Source organism: Carassius auratus, unplaced genomic scaffold (assembly GCF_003368295.1).
Source record: "Carassius auratus strain Wakin unplaced genomic scaffold, ASM336829v1 scaf_tig00040419, whole genome shotgun sequence".
Taxonomy (NCBI): Eukaryota; Metazoa; Chordata; class Actinopteri; order Cypriniformes; family Cyprinidae; genus Carassius; species Carassius auratus.
Genome location: NW_020526590.1, coordinates 1 through 23152, shown reverse-complemented (window position 1 = coordinate 23152; position 23152 = coordinate 1). Strand labels below are relative to the sequence as shown.

Genomic DNA, 23152 nt, shown 5'->3' with positions numbered 1-23152 from the left:
CTAACCAGGCCAATACCTGCTAAGATTAAGAGATCAGGCATTGGCTCTTTTTTTTTAAGATTATTATATAATTAGTAATAAATTTCCAATAATATTAGAGCACCTGGAATTACCAGGGGGTCTCCCATCCAAACACTACACAGGTCCATGACTGCTAAGATTCAAAGAATGGGCATTGACTCTTTTTTTTTCAAGATTATTATATAATTTGTGAAAAATTTACAAAAATCTTAAAGCAACTGGTATTACCAGGGGGTCTCCCATCCAATTACTAACCAGGCCCAAACCTGCTTAGCTTCCGAGCTCAGACATGATCTGGCATAGCCAGGGTGGTATGGCCATAAGCGAAGACTGCTGCAAAGAGAGAGCTATTTAAAGATCAGCCAATCTAATCGCCGGTACATTATATAAGTAGGAAAGAAAACCCTAAAGCTTAAAGCACCTGGTATTCCCAGGCGGTCTCCCATCCAAGCAGTAACCAGGCCAATACCTGCTAAGATTAAGAGATCGGGCATTGACTCTTTTTTTTTTTTTTTTTTTTTTTTTTTAAAGATTATTATATAATTAGTAATACATTTCCAATAATATTAGAGCACCTGGTTTTCCGAGGCGGTCTCCCATCCAAACACTAAACAGGTCCATAGCTGCTAAGATTCAAAGATTGGGCATTGACTCTTTTTGTTTCAAGATAATTATATAATTAGTACAAATTTCCAAAAATATTACAGCAAATGGTATTCCGAGGCGGTCTCCCATCCAAGCACTAAACAGGTCCATACCTCCTAAGATTCAAAGATTGGGCATTTACTCTTTTTTTTTTTTTTGCAAGATTTTTATGTAATTAGTAAAAATTGCCAAAAATATTACAGCAACTGGTATTTCCCGGCCGTCTTCCATCCAAGTACTAACCAGGCAAAACCTGCTATTATTCAGAGATCGGGCATTGACTTTTTTTTTTTTTTCAAAATTATTACATAATTTGTGAAAAATTTCCAAAAATCTTAAAGCAACTGGTATTACCAGGGTGTCTCCCATCCAATTACTAACCAGGCCCATACCTGCTAAGATTCAGATATGGGGCATTGACTCCTTTCTTTTTTTCTTGCAAGATTATTATATAATTTGTGAAAAATTTCCAAAAATCTTAAAGCAACTGGTATTACCAGGGGGTCTCCCATCCAATTACTAACCAGGCCGAAACCTGCTTAGTTTCCGGGCTCAGACATGATCTGGCATAGCCAGGGTGGTATGGCCATAAGCGAAGACTGCTGCAAAGAGAGAGCTATTTAAAGATCAGTCAATCTAATCGCCGGTACATTATATAAGTAGGAAAGAAAACCCTAAAGCTTAAAGCACCTGGTATTCCCAGACGGTCTCCCATCCAAGCACTAACCAGGCCAATACCTGCTAAGATTAAGAGATCGGGCATTGACTCTTTTTTTTTTTTTTTTTTTTTAGATTATTATATAATTAGTAATAAATTTCCAATAATATTAGAGCACCTGGTATTCCGAGGCGGTCTCCCATCCAGACACTAAACAGGTCCATGACTGCTAAGATTCAAAGAATGGGCATTGACTCTTTTTTTTTTTTCAAGATTATTATATAATTTGTGAAAAATTTACAAAAACTCTTAAAGCAACTGGTATTACCAGGGGGTCTCCCATCCAATTACTAACCAGGCCCAAACCTGCTTAGCTTCCGAGCTCAGACATGATCTGGCATAGCCAGGGTGGTATGGCCATAAGCGAAGACTGCTGCAAAGAGAGAGCTATTTAAAGATCAGCCAATCTAATCGCCGGTACATTATATAAGTAGGAAAGAAAACCCTAAAGCTTAAGATCAGCCAATCTAATCGCCGGTACATTATACAGGACCAAACCTGCTTAGCTTCCGAGAGCAGACGAGATCAGGCATAGCCAGGTTGTTACGGTCGCAAGCGAAGGATACTGCAAAGAGAGGACTATTTAAAGATCAGCCAATCAAATCGCCCATACATTATATAAGTAGGAATGAAAACCCAAAAGCTTACAGCACCTGGTATTCCTAGGCGGTCTCCCATCCAAGCACTAACCAGGCCAATACCTGCTAAGATTAAGAGATCGGGCATTGACTCTTTTTTTTTTTTTTTTTTTTTTTTTTTTTAAGATTATTATATAATTAGTAATAAATTTCCAATAATATTAGAGCACCTGGTGTTCCGAGGCGGTCTCCCATCCAGACACTAAACAGGTCCATGACTGCTAAGATTCAAAGAATGGGCATTGACTCTTTTTGTTTTCAAGATTATTATATAATATGTGAAAAATTTACAAAAATCTTAAAGCAACTGGTATTACCAGGGGGTCTCCCATCCAATTACTAACCAGGCCCACACCTGCTTAGCTTCCGAGCTCAGACATGATCTGGCATAGCCAGGGTGGTATGGCCATAAGCGAAGACTGCTGCAAAGAGAGAGCTATTTAAAGATCAGCCAATCTAATCGCCGGTACATTATACAGGACCAAACCTGCTTAGCTTCCGAGAGCAGACGAGATCAGGCATAGCCAGGTTGTTACGGTCGCAAGCGAAGGATACTGCAAAGAGAGGACTATTTAAAGATCAGCCAATCAAATCGCCCATACATTATATAAGTAGGAATGAAAACCCAAAAGCTTACAGCACCTGGTATTCCCAGGCGGTCTCCCATCCAAGCACTAACCAGGCCAATACCTGCTAAGATTAAGAGATCAGGCATTGGCTCTTTTTTTTTAAGATTATTATATAATTAGTAATAAATTTCCAATAATATTAGAGCACCTGGAATTACCAGGGGGTCTCCCATCCAAACACTACACAGGTCCATGACTGCTAAGATTCAAAGAATGGGCATTGACTCTTTTTTTTTCAAGATTATTATATAATTTGTGAAAAATTTACAAAAATCTTAAAGCAACTGGTATTACCAGGGGGTCTCCCATCCAATTACTAACCAGGCCCAAACCTGCTTAGCTTCCGAGCTCAGACATGATCTGGCATAGCCAGGGTGGTATGGCCATAAGCGAAGACTGCTGCAAAGAGAGAGCTATTTAAAGATCAGCCAATCTAATCGCCGGTACATTATATAAGTAGGAAAGAAAACCCTAAAGCTTAAAGCACCTGGTATTCCCAGGCGGTCTCCCATCCAAGCAGTAACCAGGCCAATACCTGCTAAGATTAAGAGATCGGGCATTGACTCTTTTTTTTTTTTTTTTTTTTTTTTTAAAGATTATTATATAATTAGTAATACATTTCCAATAATATTAGAGCACCTGGTTTTCCGAGGCGGTCTCCCATCCAAACACTAAACAGGTCCATAGCTGCTAAGATTCAAAGATTGGGCATTGACTCTTTTTGTTTCAAGATAATTATATAATTAGTACAAATTTCCAAAAATATTACAGCAAATGGTATTCCGAGGCGGTCTCCCATCCAAGCACTAAACAGGTCCATACCTCCTAAGATTCAAAGATTGGGCATTTACTCTTTTTTTTTTTTTTGCAAGATTTTTATGTAATTAGTAAAAATTGCCAAAAATATTACAGCAACTGGTATTTCCCGGCCGTCTTCCATCCAAGTACTAACCAGGCAAAACCTGCTATTATTCAGAGATCGGGCATTGACTTTTTTTTTTTTTCAAAATTATTACATAATTTGTGAAAAATTTCCAAAAATCTTAAAGCAACTGGTATTACCAGGGTGTCTCCCATCCAATTACTAACCAGGCCCATACCTGCTAAGATTCAGATATGGGGCATTGACTCCTTTCTTTTTTTCTTGCAAGATTATTATATAATTTGTGAAAAATTTCCAAAAATCTTAAAGCAACTGGTATTACCAGGGGGTCTCCCATCCAATTACTAACCAGGCCGAAACCTGCTTAGTTTCCGGGCTCAGACATGATCTGGCATAGCCAGGGTGGTATGGCCATAAGCGAAGACTGCTGCAAAGAGAGAGCTATTTAAAGATCAGTCAATCTAATCGCCGGTACATTATATAAGTAGGAAAGAAAACCCTAAAGCTTAAAGCACCTGGTATTCCCAGACGGTCTCCCATCCAAGCACTAACCAGGCCAATACCTGCTAAGATTAAGAGATCGGGCATTGACTCTTTTTTTTTTTTTTTTTTTTTAGATTATTATATAATTAGTAATAAATTTCCAATAATATTAGAGCACCTGGTATTCCGAGGCGGTCTCCCATCCAGACACTAAACAGGTCCATGACTGCTAAGATTCAAAGAATGGGCATTGACTCTTTTTTTTTTTCAAGATTATTATATAATTTGTGAAAAATTTACAAAAACTCTTAAAGCAACTGGTATTACCAGGGGGTCTCCCATCCAATTACTAACCAGGCCCAAACCTGCTTAGCTTCCGAGCTCAGACATGATCTGGCATAGCCAGGGTGGTATGGCCATAAGCGAAGACTGCTGCAAAGAGAGAGCTATTTAAAGATCAGCCAATCTAATCGCCGGTACATTATATAAGTAGGAAAGAAAACCCTAAAGCTTAAGATCAGCCAATCTAATCGCCGGTACATTATACAGGACCAAACCTGCTTAGCTTCCGAGAGCAGACGAGATCAGGCATAGCCAGGTTGTTACGGTCGCAAGCGAAGGATACTGCAAAGAGAGGACTATTTAAAGATCAGCCAATCAAATCGCCCATACATTATATAAGTAGGAATGAAAACCCAAAAGCTTACAGCACCTGGTATTCCTAGGCGGTCTCCCATCCAAGCACTAACCAGGCCAATACCTGCTAAGATTAAGAGATCGGGCATTGACTCTTTTTTTTTTTTTTTTTTTTTTTTTTTTAAGATTATTATATAATTAGTAATAAATTTCCAATAATATTAGAGCACCTGGTGTTCCGAGGCGGTCTCCCATCCAGACACTAAACAGGTCCATGACTGCTAAGATTCAAAGAATGGGCATTGACTCTTTTTGTTTTCAAGATTATTATATAATATGTGAAAAATTTACAAAAATCTTAAAGCAACTGGTATTACCAGGGGGTCTCCCATCCAATTACTAACCAGGCCCACACCTGCTTAGCTTCCGAGCTCAGACATGATCTGGCATAGCCAGGGTGGTATGGCCATAAGCGAAGACTGCTGCAAAGAGAGAGCTATTTAAAGATCAGCCAATCTAATCGCCGGTACATTATACAGGACCAAACCTGCTTAGCTTCCGAGAGCAGACGAGATCAGGCATAGCCAGGTTGTTACGGTCGCAAGCGAAGGATACTGCAAAGAGAGGACTATTTAAAGATCAGCCAATCAAATCGCCCATACATTATATAAGTAGGAATGAAAACCCAAAAGCTTACAGCACCTGGTATTCCCAGGCGGTCTCCCATCCAAGCACTAACCAGGCCAATACCTGCTAAGATTAAGAGATCAGGCATTGGCTCTTTTTTTTTAAGATTATTATATAATTAGTAATAAATTTCCAATAATATTAGAGCACCTGGAATTACCAGGGGGTCTCCCATCCAAACACTACACAGGTCCATGACTGCTAAGATTCAAAGAATGGGCATTGACTCTTTTTTTTCAAGATTATTATATAATTTGTGAAAAATTTACAAAAATCTTAAAGCAACTGGTATTACCAGGGGGTCTCCCATCCAATTACTAACCAGGCCCAAACCTGCTTAGCTTCCGAGCTCAGACATGATCTGGCATAGCCAGGGTGGTATGGCCATAAGCGAAGACTGCTGCAAAGAGAGAGCTATTTAAAGATCAGCCAATCTAATCGCCGGTACATTATATAAGTAGGAAAGAAAACCCTAAAGCTTAAAGCACCTGGTATTCCCAGGCGGTCTCCCATCCAAGCAGTAACCAGGCCAATACCTGCTAAGATTAAGAGATCGGGCATTGACTCTTTTTTTTTTTTTTTTTTTTTTTTTAAAGATTATTATATAATTAGTAATACATTTCCAATAATATTAGAGCACCTGGTTTTCCGAGGCGGTCTCCCATCCAAACACTAAACAGGTCCATAGCTGCTAAGATTCAAAGATTGGGCATTGACTCTTTTTGTTTCAAGATAATTATATAATTAGTACAAATTTCCAAAAATATTACAGCAAATGGTATTCCGAGGCGGTCTCCCATCCAAGCACTAAACAGGTCCATACCTCCTAAGATTCAAAGATTGGGCATTTACTCTTTTTTTTTTTTTTGCAAGATTTTTATGTAATTAGTAAAAATTGCCAAAAATATTACAGCAACTGGTATTTCCCGGCCGTCTTCCATCCAAGTACTAACCAGGCAAAACCTGCTATTATTCAGAGATCGGGCATTGACTTTTTTTTTTTTTCAAAATTATTACATAATTTGTGAAAAATTTCCAAAAATCTTAAAGCAACTGGTATTACCAGGGTGTCTCCCATCCAATTACTAACCAGGCCCATACCTGCTAAGATTCAGATATGGGGCATTGACTCCTTTCTTTTTTTCTTGCAAGATTATTATATAATTTGTGAAAAATTTCCAAAAATCTTAAAGCAACTGGTATTACCAGGGGGTCTCCCATCCAATTACTAACCAGGCCGAAACCTGCTTAGTTTCCGGGCTCAGACATGATCTGGCATAGCCAGGGTGGTATGGCCATAAGCGAAGACTGCTGCAAAGAGAGAGCTATTTAAAGATCAGTCAATCTAATCGCCGGTACATTATATAAGTAGGAAAGAAAACCCTAAAGCTTAAAGCACCTGGTATTCCCAGACGGTCTCCCATCCAAGCACTAACCAGGCCAATACCTGCTAAGATTAAGAGATCGGGCATTGACTCTTTTTTTTTTTTTTTTTTTTTTAGATTATTATATAATTAGTAATAAATTTCCAATAATATTAGAGCACCTGGTATTCCGAGGCGGTCTCCCATCCAGACACTAAACAGGTCCATGACTGCTAAGATTCAAAGAATGGGCATTGACTCTTTTTTTTTTTCAAGATTATTATATAATTTGTGAAAAATTTACAAAAACTCTTAAAGCAACTGGTATTACCAGGGGGTCTCCCATCCAATTACTAACCAGGCCCAAACCTGCTTAGCTTCCGAGCTCAGACATGATCTGGCATAGCCAGGGTGGTATGGCCATAAGCGAAGACTGCTGCAAAGAGAGAGCTATTTAAAGATCAGCCAATCTAATCGCCGGTACATTATATAAGTAGGAAAGAAAACCCTAAAGCTTAAGATCAGCCAATCTAATCGCCGGTACATTATACAGGACCAAACCTGCTTAGCTTCCGAGAGCAGACGAGATCAGGCATAGCCAGGTTGTTACGGTCGCAAGCGAAGGATACTGCAAAGAGAGGACTATTTAAAGATCAGCCAATCAAATCGCCCATACATTATATAAGTAGGAATGAAAACCCAAAAGCTTACAGCACCTGGTATTCCTAGGCGGTCTCCCATCCAAGCACTAACCAGGCCAATACCTGCTAAGATTAAGAGATCGGGCATTGACTCTTTTTTTTTTTTTTTTTTTTTTTTTTTTAAGATTATTATATAATTAGTAATAAATTTCCAATAATATTAGAGCACCTGGTGTTCCGAGGCGGTCTCCCATCCAGACACTAAACAGGTCCATGACTGCTAAGATTCAAAGAATGGGCATTGACTCTTTTTGTTTTCAAGATTATTATATAATATGTGAAAAATTTACAAAAATCTTAAAGCAACTGGTATTACCAGGGGGTCTCCCATCCAATTACTAACCAGGCCCACACCTGCTTAGCTTCCGAGCTCAGACATGATCTGGCATAGCCAGGGTGGTATGGCCATAAGCGAAGACTGCTGCAAAGAGAGAGCTATTTAAAGATCAGCCAATCTAATCGCCGGTACATTATACAGGACCAAACCTGCTTAGCTTCCGAGAGCAGACGAGATCAGGCATAGCCAGGTTGTTACGGTCGCAAGCGAAGGATACTGCAAAGAGAGGACTATTTAAAGATCAGCCAATCAAATCGCCCATACATTATATAAGTAGGAATGAAAACCCAAAAGCTTACAGCACCTGGTATTCCCAGGCGGTCTCCCATCCAAGCACTAACCAGGCCAATACCTGCTAAGATTAAGAGATCAGGCATTGGCTCTTTTTTTTTAAGATTATTATATAATTAGTAATAAATTTCCAATAATATTAGAGCACCTGGAATTACCAGGGGGTCTCCCATCCAAACACTACACAGGTCCATGACTGCTAAGATTCAAAGAATGGGCATTGACTCTTTTTTTTTCAAGATTATTATATAATTTGTGAAAAATTTACAAAAATCTTAAAGCAACTGGTATTACCAGGGGGTCTCCCATCCAATTACTAACCAGGCCCAAACCTGCTTAGCTTCCGAGCTCAGACATGATCTGGCATAGCCAGGGTGGTATGGCCATAAGCGAAGACTGCTGCAAAGAGAGAGCTATTTAAAGATCAGCCAATCTAATCGCCGGTACATTATATAAGTAGGAAAGAAAACCCTAAAGCTTAAAGCACCTGGTATTCCCAGGCGGTCTCCCATCCAAGCAGTAACCAGGCCAATACCTGCTAAGATTAAGAGATCGGGCATTGACTCTTTTTTTTTTTTTTTTTTTTTTTTTTAAAGATTATTATATAATTAGTAATACATTTCCAATAATATTAGAGCACCTGGTTTTCCGAGGCGGTCTCCCATCCAAACACTAAACAGGTCCATAGCTGCTAAGATTCAAAGATTGGGCATTGACTCTTTTTGTTTCAAGATAATTATATAATTAGTACAAATTTCCAAAAATATTACAGCAAATGGTATTCCGAGGCGGTCTCCCATCCAAGCACTAAACAGGTCCATACCTCCTAAGATTCAAAGATTGGGCATTTACTCTTTTTTTTTTTTTTGCAAGATTTTTATGTAATTAGTAAAAATTGCCAAAAATATTACAGCAACTGGTATTTCCCGGCCGTCTTCCATCCAAGTACTAACCAGGCAAAACCTGCTATTATTCAGAGATCGGGCATTGACTTTTTTTTTTTTTCAAAATTATTACATAATTTGTGAAAAATTTCCAAAAATCTTAAAGCAACTGGTATTACCAGGGTGTCTCCCATCCAATTACTAACCAGGCCCATACCTGCTAAGATTCAGATATGGGGCATTGACTCCTTTCTTTTTTTCTTGCAAGATTATTATATAATTTGTGAAAAATTTCCAAAAATCTTAAAGCAACTGGTATTACCAGGGGGTCTCCCATCCAATTACTAACCAGGCCGAAACCTGCTTAGTTTCCGGGCTCAGACATGATCTGGCATAGCCAGGGTGGTATGGCCATAAGCGAAGACTGCTGCAAAGAGAGAGCTATTTAAAGATCAGTCAATCTAATCGCCGGTACATTATATAAGTAGGAAAGAAAACCCTAAAGCTTAAAGCACCTGGTATTCCCAGACGGTCTCCCATCCAAGCACTAACCAGGCCAATACCTGCTAAGATTAAGAGATCGGGCATTGACTCTTTTTTTTTTTTTTTTTTTTTTTTTTTTTTTTAGATTATTATATAATTAGTAATAAATTTCCAATAATATTAGAGCACCTGGTATTCCGAGGCGGTCTCCCATCCAGACACTAAACAGGTCCATGACTGCTAAGATTCAAAGAATGGGCATTGACTCTTTTTTTTTTTCAAGATTATTATATCATTTGTGAAAAATTTACAAAAATCTTAAAGCAACTGGTATTACCAGGGGGTCTCCCATCCAATTACTAACCAGGCCCACACCTGCTTAGCTTCCGAGCTCAGACATGATCTGGCATAGCCAGGGTGGTATGGCCATAAGCGAAGACTGCTGCAAAGAGAGAGCTATTTAAAGATCAGCCAATCTAAACGCCGGTACATTATACAGGACCAAACCTGCTTAGCTTCCGAGAGCAGACGAGATCAGGCATAGCCAGGTTGTTACGGTCGCAAGCGAAGGATACTGCAAAGAGAGGACTATTTAAAGATCAGCCAATCAAATCGCCCATACATTATATAAGTAGGAATGAAAACCCAAAAGCTTACAGCACCTGGTATTCCCAGGCGGTCTCCCATCCAAGCACTAACCAGGCCAATACCTGCTAAGATTAAGAGATCAGGCATTGGCTCTTTTTTTTTAAGATTATTATATAATTATTAATAAATTTCCAATAATATTAGAGCACCTGGTATTACCAGGGGGTCTCCCATCCAAACACTACACAGGTCCATGACTGCTAAGATTCAAAGAATGGGCATTGACTCTTTTTTTTTTCAAGATTATTATATAATTTGTGAAAAATTTACAAAAATCTTAAAGCAACTGGTATTACCAGGGGGTCTCCCATCCAATTACTAACCAGGCCCACACCTGCTTAGCTTCCGAGCTCAGACATGATCTGGCATAGCCAGGGTGGTATGGCCATAAGCGAAGACTGCTGCAAAGAGAGAGCTATTTAAAGATCAGCCAATCTAATCGCCGGTACATTATATAAGTAGGAAAGAAAACCCTGAAGCTTAAAGATCAGCCAATCTAATCGCCGGTACATTATACAGGACCAAACCTGCTTAGCTTCCGAGAGCAGACGAGATCAGGCATAGCCAGGTTGTTACGGTACTGTAAAGAGAGGACTATTTAAAGATCAGCCAATCAAATCGCCCATACATTATATAAGTAGGAATGAAAACCCAAAAGCTTACAGCACCTGGTATTCCTAGGCGGTCTCCCATCCAAGCACTAACCAGGCCAATACCTGCTAAGATTAAGAGATCGGGCATTGGCTCTTTTTTTTAAAGATTATTATATAATTAGTAATAAATTTCCAATAACATTAGAGCACCTGGTATTACCAGGGGGTCTCCCATCCAAACACTACACAAGTCCATGACTGCTAAGATTCAAAGAATGGGCATTGACTCTTTTTTTTTTTCAAGATTATTATATAATTTGTGAAAAATTTACAAAAATCTTAAAGCAACTGGTATTACCAGGGGGTCTCCCATCCAATTACTAACCAGGCCCAAACCTGCTTAGCTTCCGAGCTCAGACATGATCTGGCATAGCCAGGTTGTTACGGTCGCAAGCGAAGGATACTGCAAAGAGAGGACTATTTAAAGATCAGCCAATCAAATCGCCCATACATTATATAAGTAGGAATGAAAACCCAAAAGCTTACAGCACCTGGTATTCCCAGGCGGTCTCCCATCCAAGCACTAACCAGGCCAATACCTGCTAAGATTAAGAGATCAGGCATTGGCTCTTTTTTTTTAAGATTATTATATAATTAGTAATAAATTTCCAATAATATTAGAGCACCTGGTATTACCAGGGGGTCTCCCATCCAAACACTACACAGGTCCATGACTGCTAAGATTCAAAGAATGGGCATTGACTCTTTTTTTTTTCAAGATTATTATATAATTTGTGAAAAATTTACAAAAATCTTAAAGCAACTGGTATTACCAGGGGGTCTCCCATCCAATTACTAACCAGGCCCAAACCTGCTTAGCTTCCGAGCTCAGACATGATCTGGCATAGCCAGGGTGGTATGGCCATAAGCGAAGACTGCTGCAAAGAGAGAGCTATTTAAAGATCAGCCAATCTAATCGCCGGTACATTATATAAGTAGGAAAGAAAACCCTAAAGCTTAAAGATCAGCCAATCTAATCGCCGGTACATTATACAGGACCAAACCTGCTTAGCTTCCGAGAGCAGACGAGATCAGGCATAGCCAGGTTGTTACGGTCACAAGCGAAGGATACTGCAAAGAGAGGACTATTTAAAGATCAGCCAATCAAATCGCCCATACATTATATAAGTAGGAATGAAAACCCAAAAGCTTACAGCACCTGGTATTCCTAGACGGTCTCCCATCCAAGCACTAACCAGGCCAATACCTGCTAAGATTAAGAGATCGGGCATTGGCTCTTTTTTTTAAAGATTATTATATAATTAGTAATAAATTTCCAATAACATTAGAGCACCTGGTATTACCAGGGGGTCTCCCATCCAAACACTACACAAGTCCATGACTGCTAAGATTCAAAGAATGGGCATTGACTCTTTTTTTTTTTAAGATTATCATATGATTTGTGAAAAATTTACAAAAATCTTAAAGCAACTGGTATTACCAGGGGGTCTCCCATCCAATTACTAACCAGGCCCAAACCTGCTTAGCTTCCGAGCTCAGACATGATCTGGCATAGCCAGGGTGGTATGGCCATAAGCGAAGACTGCTGCAAAGAGAGAGCTATTTAAAGATCAGCCAATCTAATCGCCGGTACATTATATAAGTAGGAAAGAAAACCCTAAAGCTTAAAGCACCTGGTATTCCCAGGCGGTCTCCCATCCAAGCAGTAACCAGGCCAATACCTGCTAAAATTAAGAGATCGGGCATTGACTCTTTTTTTTTTTTTTTTTTTTTTTTTTAAAGATTATTATATAATTAGTAATACATTTCCAATAATATTAGAGCACCTGGTTTTCCGAGGCGGTCTCCCATCCAAACACTAAACAGGTCCATAGCTGCTAAGATTCAAAGATTGGGCATTGACTCTTTTTGTTTCAAGATAATAATATAATTAGTACAAATTTCCAAAAATATTACAGCAAATGGTATTCCGAGGCGGTCTCCCATCCAAGCACTAAACAGGTCCATACCTCCTAAGATTCAAAGATTGGGCATTTACTCTTTTTTTTTTTTTTTGCAAGATTTTTATGTAATTAGTAAAAATTGCCAAAAATATTACAGCAACTGGTATTTCCCGGCCGTCTTCCATCCAAGTACTAACCAGGCAAAACCTGCTATTATTCAGAGATCGGGCATTGACTTTTTTTTTTTTCAAAATTATTACATAATTTGTGAAAAATTTCCAAAAATCTTAAAGCAACTGGTATTACCAGGGTGTCTCCCATCCAATTACTAACCAGGCCCATACCTGCTAAGATTCAGATATGGGGCATTGACTCCTTTCTTTTTTTCTTGCAAGATTATTATATAATTTGTGAAAAATTTCCAAAAATCTTAAAGCAACTGGTATTACCAGGGGGTCTCCCATCCAATTACTAACCAGGCCGAAACCTGCTTAGTTTCCGGGCTCAGACATGATCTGGCATAGCCAGGGTGGTATGGCCATAAGCGAAGACTGCTGCAAAGAGAGAGCTATTTAAAGATCAGTCAATCTAATCGCCGGTACATTATATAAGTAGGAAAGAAAACCCTAAAGCTTAAAGCACCTGGTATTCCCAGACGGTCTCCCATCCAAGCACTAACCAGGCCAATACCTGCTAAGATTAAGAGATCGGGCATTGACTCTTTTTTTTTTTTTTTTTTTTTTTTTTTTTAGATTATTATATAATTAGTAATAAATTTCCAATAATATTAGAGCACCTGGTATTCCGAGGCGGTCTCCCATCCAGACACTAAACAAGTCCATGACTGCTAAGATTCAAAGAATGGGCATTGACTCTTTTTTTTTTTGCAAGATTATTATATCATTTGTGAAAAATTTACAAAAATCTTAAAGCAACTGGTATTACCAGGGGGTCTCCCATCCAATTACTAACCAGGCCCACACCTGCTTAGCTTCCGAGCTCAGACATGATCTGGCATAGCCAGGGTGGTATGGCCATAAGCGAAGACTGCTGCAAAGAGAGAGCTATTTAAAGATCAGCCAATCTAAACGCCGGTACATTATACAGGACCAAACCTGCTTAGCTTCCGAGAGCAGACGAGATCAGGCATAGCCAGGTTGTTACGGTCGCAAGCGAAGGATACTGCAAAGAGAGGACTATTTAAAGATCAGCCAATCAAATCGCCCATACATTATATAAGTAGGAATGAAAACCCAAAAGCTTACAGCACCTGGTATTCCCAGGCGGTCTCCCATCCAAGCACTAACCAGGCCAATACCTGCTAAGATTAAGAGATCAGGCATTGGCTCTTTTTTTTAAGATTATTATATAATTATTAATAAATTTCCAATAATATTAGAGCACCTGGTATTACCAGGGGGTCTCCCATCCAAACACTACACAGGTCCATGACTGCTAAGATTCAAAGAATGGGCATTGACTCTTTTTTTTTTCAAGATTATTATATAATTTGTGAAAAATTTACAAAAATCTTAAAGCAACTGGTATTACCAGGGGGTCTCCCATCCAATTACTAACCAGGCCCAAACCTGCTTAGCTTCCGAGCTCAGACATGATCTGGCATAGCCAGGGTGGTATGGCCATAAGCGAAGACTGCTGCAAAGAGAGAGCTATTTAAAGATCAGCCAATCTAATCGCCGGTACATTATATAAGTAGGAAAGAAAACCCTAAAGCTTAAAGATCAGCCAATCTAATCGCCGGTACATTATACAGGACCAAACCTGCTTAGCTTCCGAGAGCAGACGAGATCAGGCATAGCCAGGTTGTTACGGTCGCAAGCGAAGGATACTGCAAAGAGAGGACTATTTAAAGATCAGCCAATCAAATCGCCCATACATTATATAAGTAGGAATGAAAACCCAAAAGCTTACAGCACCTGGTATTCCTAGGCGGTCTCCCATCCAAGCACTAACCAGGCCAATACCTGCTAAGATTAAGAGATCGGGCATTGGCTCTTTTTTTAAAGATTATTATATAATTAGTAATAAATTTCCAATAACATTAGAGCACCTGGTATTACCAGGGGGTCTCCCATCCAAACACTACACAAGTCCATGACTGCTAAGATTCAAAGAATGGGCATTGACTCTTTTTTTTTTCAAGATTATTATATGATTTGTGAAAAATTTACAAAAATCTTAAAGCAACTGGTATTACCAGGGGGTCTCCCATCCAATTACTAACCAGGCCCAAACCTGCTTAGCTTCCGAGCTCAGACATGATCTGGCATAGCCAGGGTGGTATGGCCATAAGCGAAGACTGCTGCAAAGAGAGAGCTATTTAAAGATCAGCCAATCTAATCGCCGGTACATTATATAAGTAGGAAAGAAAACCCTAAAGCTTAAAGCACCTGGTATTCCCAGGCGGTCTCCCATCCAAGCAGTAACCAGGCCAATACCTGCTAAGATTAAGAGATCGGGCATTGACTCTTTTTTTTTTTTTTTTTTTTTTTTAAAGATTATTATATAATTAGTAATACATTTCCAATAATATTAGAGCACCTGGTTTTCCGAGGCGGTCTCCCATCCAAACACTAAACAGGTCCATAGATGCTAAGATTCAAAGATTGGGCATTGACTCTTTTTGTTTCAAGATAATTATATAATTAGTACAAATTTCCAAAAATATTACAGCAAATGGTATTCCGAGGCGGTCTCCCATCCAAGCACTAAACAGGTCCATACCTCCTAAGATTCAAAGATTGGGCATTTACTATTTTTTTTTTTTTTTTGCAAGATTTTTATGTAATTAGTAAAAATTGCCAAAAATATTACAGCAACTGGTATTTCCCGGCCGTCTTCCATCCAAGTACTAACCAGGCAAAACCTGCTATTATTCAGAGATCGGGCATTGACTTTTTTTTTTTTTTCAAAATTATTATATAATTTGTGAAAAATTTCCAAAAATCTTAAAGCAACTGGTATTACCAGGGTGTCTCCCATCCAATTACTAACCAGGCCCATACCTGCTAAGATTCAGATATGGGGCATTGACTCCTTTCTTGTTTTCTTGCAAGATTATTATATAATTTGTGAAAAATTTCCAAAAATCTTAAAGCAACTGGTATTACCAGGGGGTCTCCCATCCAATTACTAACCAGGCCGAAACCTGCTTAGTTTCCGAGCTCAGACATGATCTGGCATAGCCAGGGTGGTATGGCCATAAGCGAAGACTGCTGCAAAGAGAGAGCTATTTAAAGATCAGTCAATCTAATCGCCGGTACATTATATAAGTAGGAAAGAAAACCCTAAAGCTTAAAGCACCTGGTATTCCCAGGCGGTCTCCCATCCAAGCACTAACCAGGCCAATACCTGCTAAGATTAAGAGATCGGGCATTGACTCTTTTTTTTTTTTTTTTTTTTTTTTAGATTATTATATAATTAGTAATAAATTTCCAATAATATTAGAGCACCTGGTATTCCGAGGCGGTCTCCCATCCAGACACTGAACAGGTCCATGACTGCTAAGATTCAAAGAATGGGCATTGACTCTTTTTTTTTTTTCAAGATTATTATATAATTTGTGAAAAAATTTACAAAAACTCTTAAAGCAACTGGTATTACCAGGGGGTCTCCCATCCAATTACTAACCAGGCCCAAACCTGCTTAGCTTCCGAGCTCAGACATGATCTGGCATAGCCAGGGTGGTATGGCCATAAGCGAAGACTGCTGCAAAGAGAGAGCTATTTAAAGATCAGCCAATCTAATCGCCGGTACATTATATAAGTAGGAAAGAAAACCCTAAAGCTTAAGATCAGCCAATCTAATCGCCGGTACATTATACAGGACCAAACCTGCTTAGCTTCCGAGAGCAGACGAGATCAGGCATAGCCAGGTTGTTACGGTCGCAAGCGAAGGATACTGCAAAGAGAGGACTATTTAAAGATCAGCCAATCAAATCGCCCATACATTATATAAGTAGGAATGAAAACCCAAAAGCTTACAGCACCTGGTATTCCTAGGCGGTCTCCCATCCAAGCACTAACCAGGCCAATACCTGCTAAGATTAAGAGATCGGGCATTGACTCTTTTTTTTTTTTTTTTTTTTTTTTTTTAAGATTATTATATAATTAGTAATAAATTTCCAATAATATTAGAGCACCTGGTGTTCCGAGGCGGTCTCCCATCCAGACACTAAAACAGGTCCATGACTGCTAAGATTCAAAGAATGGGCATTGACTCTTTTTGTTTTCAAGATTATTATATAATATGTGAAAAATTTACAAAAATCTTAAAGCAACTGGTATTACCAGGGGGTCTCCCATCCAATTACTAACCAGGCCCACACCTGCTTAGCTTCCGAGCTCAGACATGATCTGGCATAGCCAGGGTGGTATGGCCATAAGCGAAGACTGCTGCAAAGAGAGAGCTATTTAAAGATCAGCCAATCTAATCGCCGGGTACATTATACAGGACCAAACCTGCTTAGCTTCCGAGAGCAGACGAGATCAGGCATAGCCAGGTTGTTACGGTCGCAAGCGAAGGATACTGCAAAGAGAGGACTATTTAAAGATCAGCCAATCAAATCGCCCATACATTATATAAGTAGGAATGAAAACCCAAAAGCTTACAGCACCTGGTATTCCCAGGCGGTCTCCCATCCAAGCACTAACCAGGCCAATACCTGCTAAGATTAAGAGATCAGGCATTGGCTCTTTTTTTTTAAGATTATTATATAATTAGTAATAAATTTCCAATAATATTAGAGCACCTGGTATTACCAGGGGGTCTCCCATCCAAACACTACACAGGTCCATGACTGCTAAGATTCAAAGAATGGGCATTGACTCTTTTTTTTTCAAGATTATTATATAATTTGTGAAAAATTTACAAAAATCTTAAAGCAACTGGTATTACCAGGGGGTCTCCCATCCAATTACTAACCAGGCCCAAACCTGCTTAGCTTCCGAGCTCAGACATGATCTGGCATAGCCAGGGTGGTATGGCCATAAGCGAAGACTGCTGCAAAGAGAGAGCTATTTAAAGATCAGCCAATCTAATCGCCGGTACATTATATAAGTAGGAAAGAAACCCTAAAGCTTAAAGATCAGCCAATCTAATCGCCGGTACATTATACAGGACCAAACCTGCTTAGCTTCCGAGAGCAGACGAGATCAGGCATAGCCAGGTTGTTACGGTCGCAAGCGAAGGATACTGCAAAGAGAGGACTATTTAAAGATCAGCCAATCAAATCGCCCATACATTATATAAGTAGGAATGAAAACCCAAAAGCTTACAGCACCTGGTATTCCTAGGCGGTCTCCCATCCAAGCACTAACCAGGCCAATACCTGCTAAGATTAAGAGATCGGGCATTGGCTCTTTTTTTAAAGATTATTATATAATTAGTAATAAATTTCCAATAACATTAGAGCACCTGGTATTACCAGGGGGTCTCCCATCCAAACACTACACAAGTCCATGACTGCTAAGATTCAAAGAATGGGCATTGACTCTTTTTTTTTTCAAGATTATTATATGATTTGTGAAAAATTTACAAAAATCTTAAAGCAACTGGTATTACCAGGGGGTCTCCATCCAATTACTAACCAGGCCCAAACCTGCTTAGCTTCCGAGCTCAGACATGATCTGGCATAGCCAGGGTGGTATGGCCATAAGCGAAGACTGCTGCAAAGAGAGAGCTATTTAAAGATCAGCCAATCTAATCGCCGGTACATTATATAAGTAGGAAAGAAAACCCTAAAGCTTAAAGCACCTGGTATTCCCAGGCGGTCTCCCATCCAAGCAGTAACCAGGCCAATACCTGCTAAGATTAAGAGATCGGGCATTGACTCTTTTTTTTTTTTTTTTTTTTTTTTTTAAAGATTATTATATAATTAGTAATACATTTCCAATAATATTAGAGCACCTGGTTTTCCGAGGCGGGTCTCCCATCCAAACACTAAACAGGTCCATAGATGCTAAGATTCAAAGATTGGGCATTGACTCTTTTGTTTCAAGAGTAATTATATAATTAGTACAAATTTCCAAAAATATTACAGCAAATGGTATTCCGAGGCGGTCTCCCATCCAAGCACTAAACAGGTCCATACCTCCTAAGATTCAAAGATTGGGCATTTACTATTTTTTTTTTTTTTTTGCAAGATTTTTATGTAATTAGTAAAAATTGCCAAAAATATTACAGCAACTGGTATTTCCCGGCCGTCTTCCATCCAAGTACTAACCAGGCAAAACCTGCTATTATTCAGAGATCGGGCATTGACTTTTTTTTTTTTCAAAATTATTATATAATTTGTGAAAAATTTCCAAAAATCTTAAAGCAACTGGTATACCAGGGTGTCTTCCCATCCAATTACTAACCAGGCCCATTACCTGCTAAGATTCAGATATGGCGGCATTGACTCCTTTCTTGTTTTTCTTGCAAGATTATTATATAATTTGTGAAAAATTTCCAAAAATCTTAAAGCAACTGGTATTACCAGGCGGGTCTCCCATCCAATTACTAACCAGGCCGAAACCTCGCTTAGTTTCCGAGCTCAGACATGATCTGGCATAAGCCAGGTGGTATGGCCATAAGCGAAGACTGCTGCAAAGAGAGAGCTATTTAAAGATCAGTCAATCTAATCGCCGCGGTACATTATATAAGTAGGAAAGAAACCCTAAAGCTTAAAGCACCTGGTATTGCCCAGGCGTCTCCCCATCCCAAGCATAACGCAGGCAGCCAATACCTGCTAAGATTAAGAGATCGGGCATTGACTCTTTTTTTTTTTTTTTTTTTTAGATTATTTATAATTAGTAATAAATTTCCAATAATATTAGAGCACCTGTATTCCGTAGGCGGTCTCCCATCCAGACACCTGAACAGCGTCCATGACTGCCCTACCGATTCAAAAGATGGGCATTGACTCTTTTTTTTTTTTCAAGATTATTATATAATTTGTGAAAAATTTTACAAAAACTTCTTAAAGCAACTGGTATTACCAGGGGTCTCCCATCCAATTACTAACCAGGCCCAAACCTGCTTAGCTTCCGAGCTCAGACATGATCTGGCATAGCCAGGGTGGTATGGCCATAAGCGAAGACTGCTGCAAAGAGAGAGCTATTTAAAGATCAGCCAATCTAATCGCCGGTACATTATATAAGTAGGAAAGAAAACCCTAAAGCTTAAGATCAGCCAATCTAATCGCCGGTACATTATACAGACCAAACCTGCTTAGCTTCCGAGAGCAGACGAGATCAGGCATAGCCAGGTTGTTACGGTCGCAAGCGAAGGATACTGCAAAGAGAGGACTATTTAAAGATCAGCCAATCAAATCGCCCATACATTATATAAGTAGGAATGAAAACCCAAAAGCTTACAGCACCTGGTATTCCTAGGCGGTCTCCCATCCAAGCACTAACCAGGCCAATACCTGCTAAGATTAAGAGATCGGGCATTGGCTCTTTTTTTTTTTTTTTTTAAGATTATTATATAATTAGTAATAAATTTCCAATAATATTAGAGCACCTGGTATTACCGAGGCGGTCTCCCATCCAAACACTAAACAGGTCCATGACTGCTAAGATTCAAAGAATGGGCATTGACTCTTTTTTTTTTTCAAGATTATTATATAATTTGTGAAAAATTTACAAAAATCTTAAAGCAACTGGTATTACCAGGGGGTCTCCCATCCAATTACTAACCAGGCCCAAACCTGCTTAGCTTCCGAGCTCAGACATGATCTGGCATAGCCAGGGTGGTATGGCCATAAGCGAAGACTGCTGCAAAGAGAGAGCTATTTAAAGATCAGCCAATCTAATCGCCGGTACATTTATACAGGACCAAACCTGCTTAGCTTCCGAGAGCAGACGAGATCAGGCATAGCCAGGTTGTTACGGTCGCAAGCGAAGGATACTGCAAAGAGAGGACTATTTAAAGATCAGCCAATCAAATCGCCCATACATTATATAAGTAGGAATGAAAACCCAAAAGCTTACAGCACCTGGTATTCCCAGGCGGTCTCCATCCAAGCACTAACCAGGCCAATACCTGCTAAGATTAAGAGATCAGGCATTGGCTCTTTTTTTTAAGATTATTATATAATTAGTAATAAATTTCCAATAATATTAGAGCACCTGGTATTACCAGGGGTATCATGATTCCAGTCTCCACACAAATCACTACACAGGTCCATGACTGCTAAGATTCAAAGAATGGGCATTGACTCTTTTTTTTTCAAGATTATTATATAATTTGTGAAAAATTTACAAAAATCTTAAAGCAACTGGTATTACCAGGGGGTCTCCCATCCAATTACTAACCAGGCCCAAACCTGCTTAGCTTCCGAGCTCAGACATGATCTGGCATAGCCAGGGTGGTATGGCCATAAGCGAAGACTGCTGCAAAGAGAGAGCTATTTAAAGATCAGCCAATCTAATCGCCGGTACATTATATAAGTAGGAAAGAAAACCCTAAAGCTTAAAGATCAGCCAATCTAATCGCCGGTACATTATACAGGACCAAACCTGCTTAGCTTCCGAGTCAGACAGATCAGGCATAGCCAGGTTGTTACGGTCGCAAGCGAAGGATACTGCAAAGAGAGGACTATTTAAAGATCAGCCAATCAAATCGCCCATACATTATATAAGTAGGAATGAAAACCCAAAAGCTTACAGCACCTGGTATTCCCAGGCGGTCTCCCATCCAAGCACTAACCAGGCCAATACCTGCTAAGATTAAGAGATCGGGCATTGGCTCTTTTTTTTTTTAAGATTATTATATAATTAGTAATAAATTTCCAATAATATTAGAGCACCTGGTATTACCAGGGGTCTCCCATCCAAACACTACACAGGTCCATGACTGCTAAGATTCAAAGAATGGGCATTGACTCTTTTTTTTTTTCAAGATTATTATATAATTTGTGAAAAATTTAAAAATCTTAAAGCAACTGGTATTACCAGGGGGTCTCCCATCCAATTACTAACCAGGCCCAAACCTGCTTAGCTTCCGAGCTCAGACATGATCTGGCATAGCCAGGGTGGTATGGCCATAAGCGAAGACTGCTGCAAAGAGAGAGCTATTTAAAGATCAGCCAATCTAATCGCCGGTACATTATATAAGTAGGAAAGAAAACCCTAAAGCTTAAAGCACCTGGTATTCCCAGGCGGTCCCATCAAGCAGTAACCAGGCCAATACCTGCTAAGATTAAGAGATCGGGCATTGACTCTTTTTTTTTTTTTTTTTTTTTTTTTAAAGATTATTATTAATTAGTAATACATTTCCAATAATATTAGAGCACCTGGTTTTCCGAGGCGGTCTCCCATCCAAACACTAAACAGGTCCATAGATGCTAAGATTCAAAGATTGGGCATTGACTCTTTTTGTTTCAAGATAATATATAATTAGTACAAATTTCCAAAAATATTACAGCAAATGGTATTCCGAGGCGGTCTCCCATCCAAGCACTAAACAGGTCCATACCTCCTAAGATTCAAAGATTGGGCATTTACTTTTTTTTTTTTTTTGCAAGATTTTTATGTAATTAGTAAAAAATTGCCAAAAATATTACAGCAACTGGTATTTCCCGCCGTCTTCCATCCAAGTACTAACCAGGCAAACCTGCTATTATTCAGAGATCGGGCATTGACTTTTTTTTTTTTTTTCAAAATTATTATATAATTTGTGAAAAATTTCCAAAAATCTTAAAGCAACTGGTATTACCAGGGTGTCTCCCATCCAATTACTAACCAGGCCCATACCTGCTAAGATTCAGATATGGGGCATTGACTCCTTTCTTTTTTTCTTGCAGATTATTATATAATTGTGAAAAATTTCCAAAAATCTTAAAGCAACTGGTATTACCAGGGGGTCTCCCATCCAATTACTAACCAGGCCGAAACCTGCTTAGTTTCCGAGCTCAGACATGATCTGGCATAGCCAGGGTGGTATGGCCATAAGCGAAGACTGCTGCAAAGAGAGAGCTATTTAAAGATCAGTCAATCTAATCGCCGGTACATTATATAAGTAGGAAAGAAAACCTAAAAGCTTAAAGCACCTGGTATTCCCAGGCGGTCTCCCATCCAAGCACTAACCAGGCAATACCTGCTAAGATTAAGAGATCGGGCATTGACTCTTTTTTTTTTTTTTTTTTTTTTTTAGATATTATATAATTAGTAATAAATTTCCAATAATATTAGAGCACCTGGTATTCCGAGGCGGTCTCCCATCCAGACACTAAACAGGTCCATGACTGCTAAGATTCAAAGAATGGGCATTGACTCTTTTTTTTTTTTCAAGATTATTTATATAATTTGTGAAAAATTTACAAAAATCTTAAAGCAACTGGTATTACCAGGGGGTCTCCCATCCAATTACTAACCAGGCCCAAACCTGCTTAGCTTCCGAGCTCAGACATGATCTGGCATAGCCAGGGTGGTATGGCCATAAGCGAAGACTGGCTGCAAAGAGAGAGCTATTTAAAGATCAGCCAATCTAATCGCCGGTACATTATATAAGTAGGAAAGAAAACCCTAAAGCTTAAAGAT

At 39.2% G+C, this 23152-nt stretch overlaps 28 pseudogenes; all 28 read right to left on the bottom strand.

Moving 5' to 3' along the window:
- Positions 1-227: 227 nt before the first annotated feature.
- LOC113084626 (uncharacterized) lies at positions 228-346 on the bottom strand (annotated as a pseudogene).
- Positions 347-1630: 1284 nt separating this feature from the next.
- Positions 1631-1749, bottom strand: LOC113084646 (uncharacterized; annotated as a pseudogene).
- Positions 1750-2317: 568 nt separating this feature from the next.
- LOC113084657 (uncharacterized) lies at positions 2318-2436 on the bottom strand (annotated as a pseudogene).
- A 487-nt stretch (positions 2437-2923) lies between these two features.
- LOC113084625 (uncharacterized) lies at positions 2924-3042 on the bottom strand (annotated as a pseudogene).
- Positions 3043-4322: 1280 nt separating this feature from the next.
- Positions 4323-4441, bottom strand: LOC113084645 (uncharacterized; annotated as a pseudogene).
- A 567-nt stretch (positions 4442-5008) lies between these two features.
- On the bottom strand, positions 5009-5127 carry LOC113084656 (uncharacterized; annotated as a pseudogene).
- A 486-nt stretch (positions 5128-5613) lies between these two features.
- Positions 5614-5732, bottom strand: LOC113084624 (uncharacterized; annotated as a pseudogene).
- A 1281-nt stretch (positions 5733-7013) lies between these two features.
- LOC113084644 (uncharacterized) lies at positions 7014-7132 on the bottom strand (annotated as a pseudogene).
- Positions 7133-7699: 567 nt separating this feature from the next.
- LOC113084655 (uncharacterized) lies at positions 7700-7818 on the bottom strand (annotated as a pseudogene).
- A 487-nt stretch (positions 7819-8305) lies between these two features.
- On the bottom strand, positions 8306-8424 carry LOC113084622 (uncharacterized; annotated as a pseudogene).
- Positions 8425-9715: 1291 nt separating this feature from the next.
- Positions 9716-9834, bottom strand: LOC113084654 (uncharacterized; annotated as a pseudogene).
- A 488-nt stretch (positions 9835-10322) lies between these two features.
- LOC113084653 (uncharacterized) lies at positions 10323-10441 on the bottom strand (annotated as a pseudogene).
- Positions 10442-11452: 1011 nt separating this feature from the next.
- LOC113084621 (uncharacterized) lies at positions 11453-11571 on the bottom strand (annotated as a pseudogene).
- Positions 11572-12120: 549 nt separating this feature from the next.
- LOC113084620 (uncharacterized) lies at positions 12121-12239 on the bottom strand (annotated as a pseudogene).
- A 1289-nt stretch (positions 12240-13528) lies between these two features.
- LOC113084651 (uncharacterized) lies at positions 13529-13647 on the bottom strand (annotated as a pseudogene).
- Positions 13648-14134: 487 nt separating this feature from the next.
- LOC113084619 (uncharacterized) lies at positions 14135-14253 on the bottom strand (annotated as a pseudogene).
- A 548-nt stretch (positions 14254-14801) lies between these two features.
- LOC113084611 (uncharacterized) lies at positions 14802-14920 on the bottom strand (annotated as a pseudogene).
- Positions 14921-15714: 794 nt separating this feature from the next.
- Positions 15715-15833, bottom strand: LOC113084609 (uncharacterized; annotated as a pseudogene).
- Positions 15834-16207: 374 nt separating this feature from the next.
- On the bottom strand, positions 16208-16326 carry LOC113084643 (uncharacterized; annotated as a pseudogene).
- Positions 16327-16893: 567 nt separating this feature from the next.
- LOC113084650 (uncharacterized) lies at positions 16894-17012 on the bottom strand (annotated as a pseudogene).
- Positions 17013-17500: 488 nt separating this feature from the next.
- On the bottom strand, positions 17501-17619 carry LOC113084663 (uncharacterized; annotated as a pseudogene).
- A 547-nt stretch (positions 17620-18166) lies between these two features.
- On the bottom strand, positions 18167-18284 carry LOC113084616 (uncharacterized; annotated as a pseudogene).
- Positions 18285-19584: 1300 nt separating this feature from the next.
- LOC113084606 (uncharacterized) lies at positions 19585-19702 on the bottom strand (annotated as a pseudogene).
- A 557-nt stretch (positions 19703-20259) lies between these two features.
- On the bottom strand, positions 20260-20378 carry LOC113084652 (uncharacterized; annotated as a pseudogene).
- Positions 20379-20877: 499 nt separating this feature from the next.
- On the bottom strand, positions 20878-20996 carry LOC113084641 (uncharacterized; annotated as a pseudogene).
- A 547-nt stretch (positions 20997-21543) lies between these two features.
- LOC113084629 (uncharacterized) lies at positions 21544-21662 on the bottom strand (annotated as a pseudogene).
- Positions 21663-22447: 785 nt separating this feature from the next.
- Positions 22448-22566, bottom strand: LOC113084608 (uncharacterized; annotated as a pseudogene).
- A 371-nt stretch (positions 22567-22937) lies between these two features.
- LOC113084604 (uncharacterized) lies at positions 22938-23056 on the bottom strand (annotated as a pseudogene).
- Positions 23057-23152: the final 96 nt, after the last annotated feature.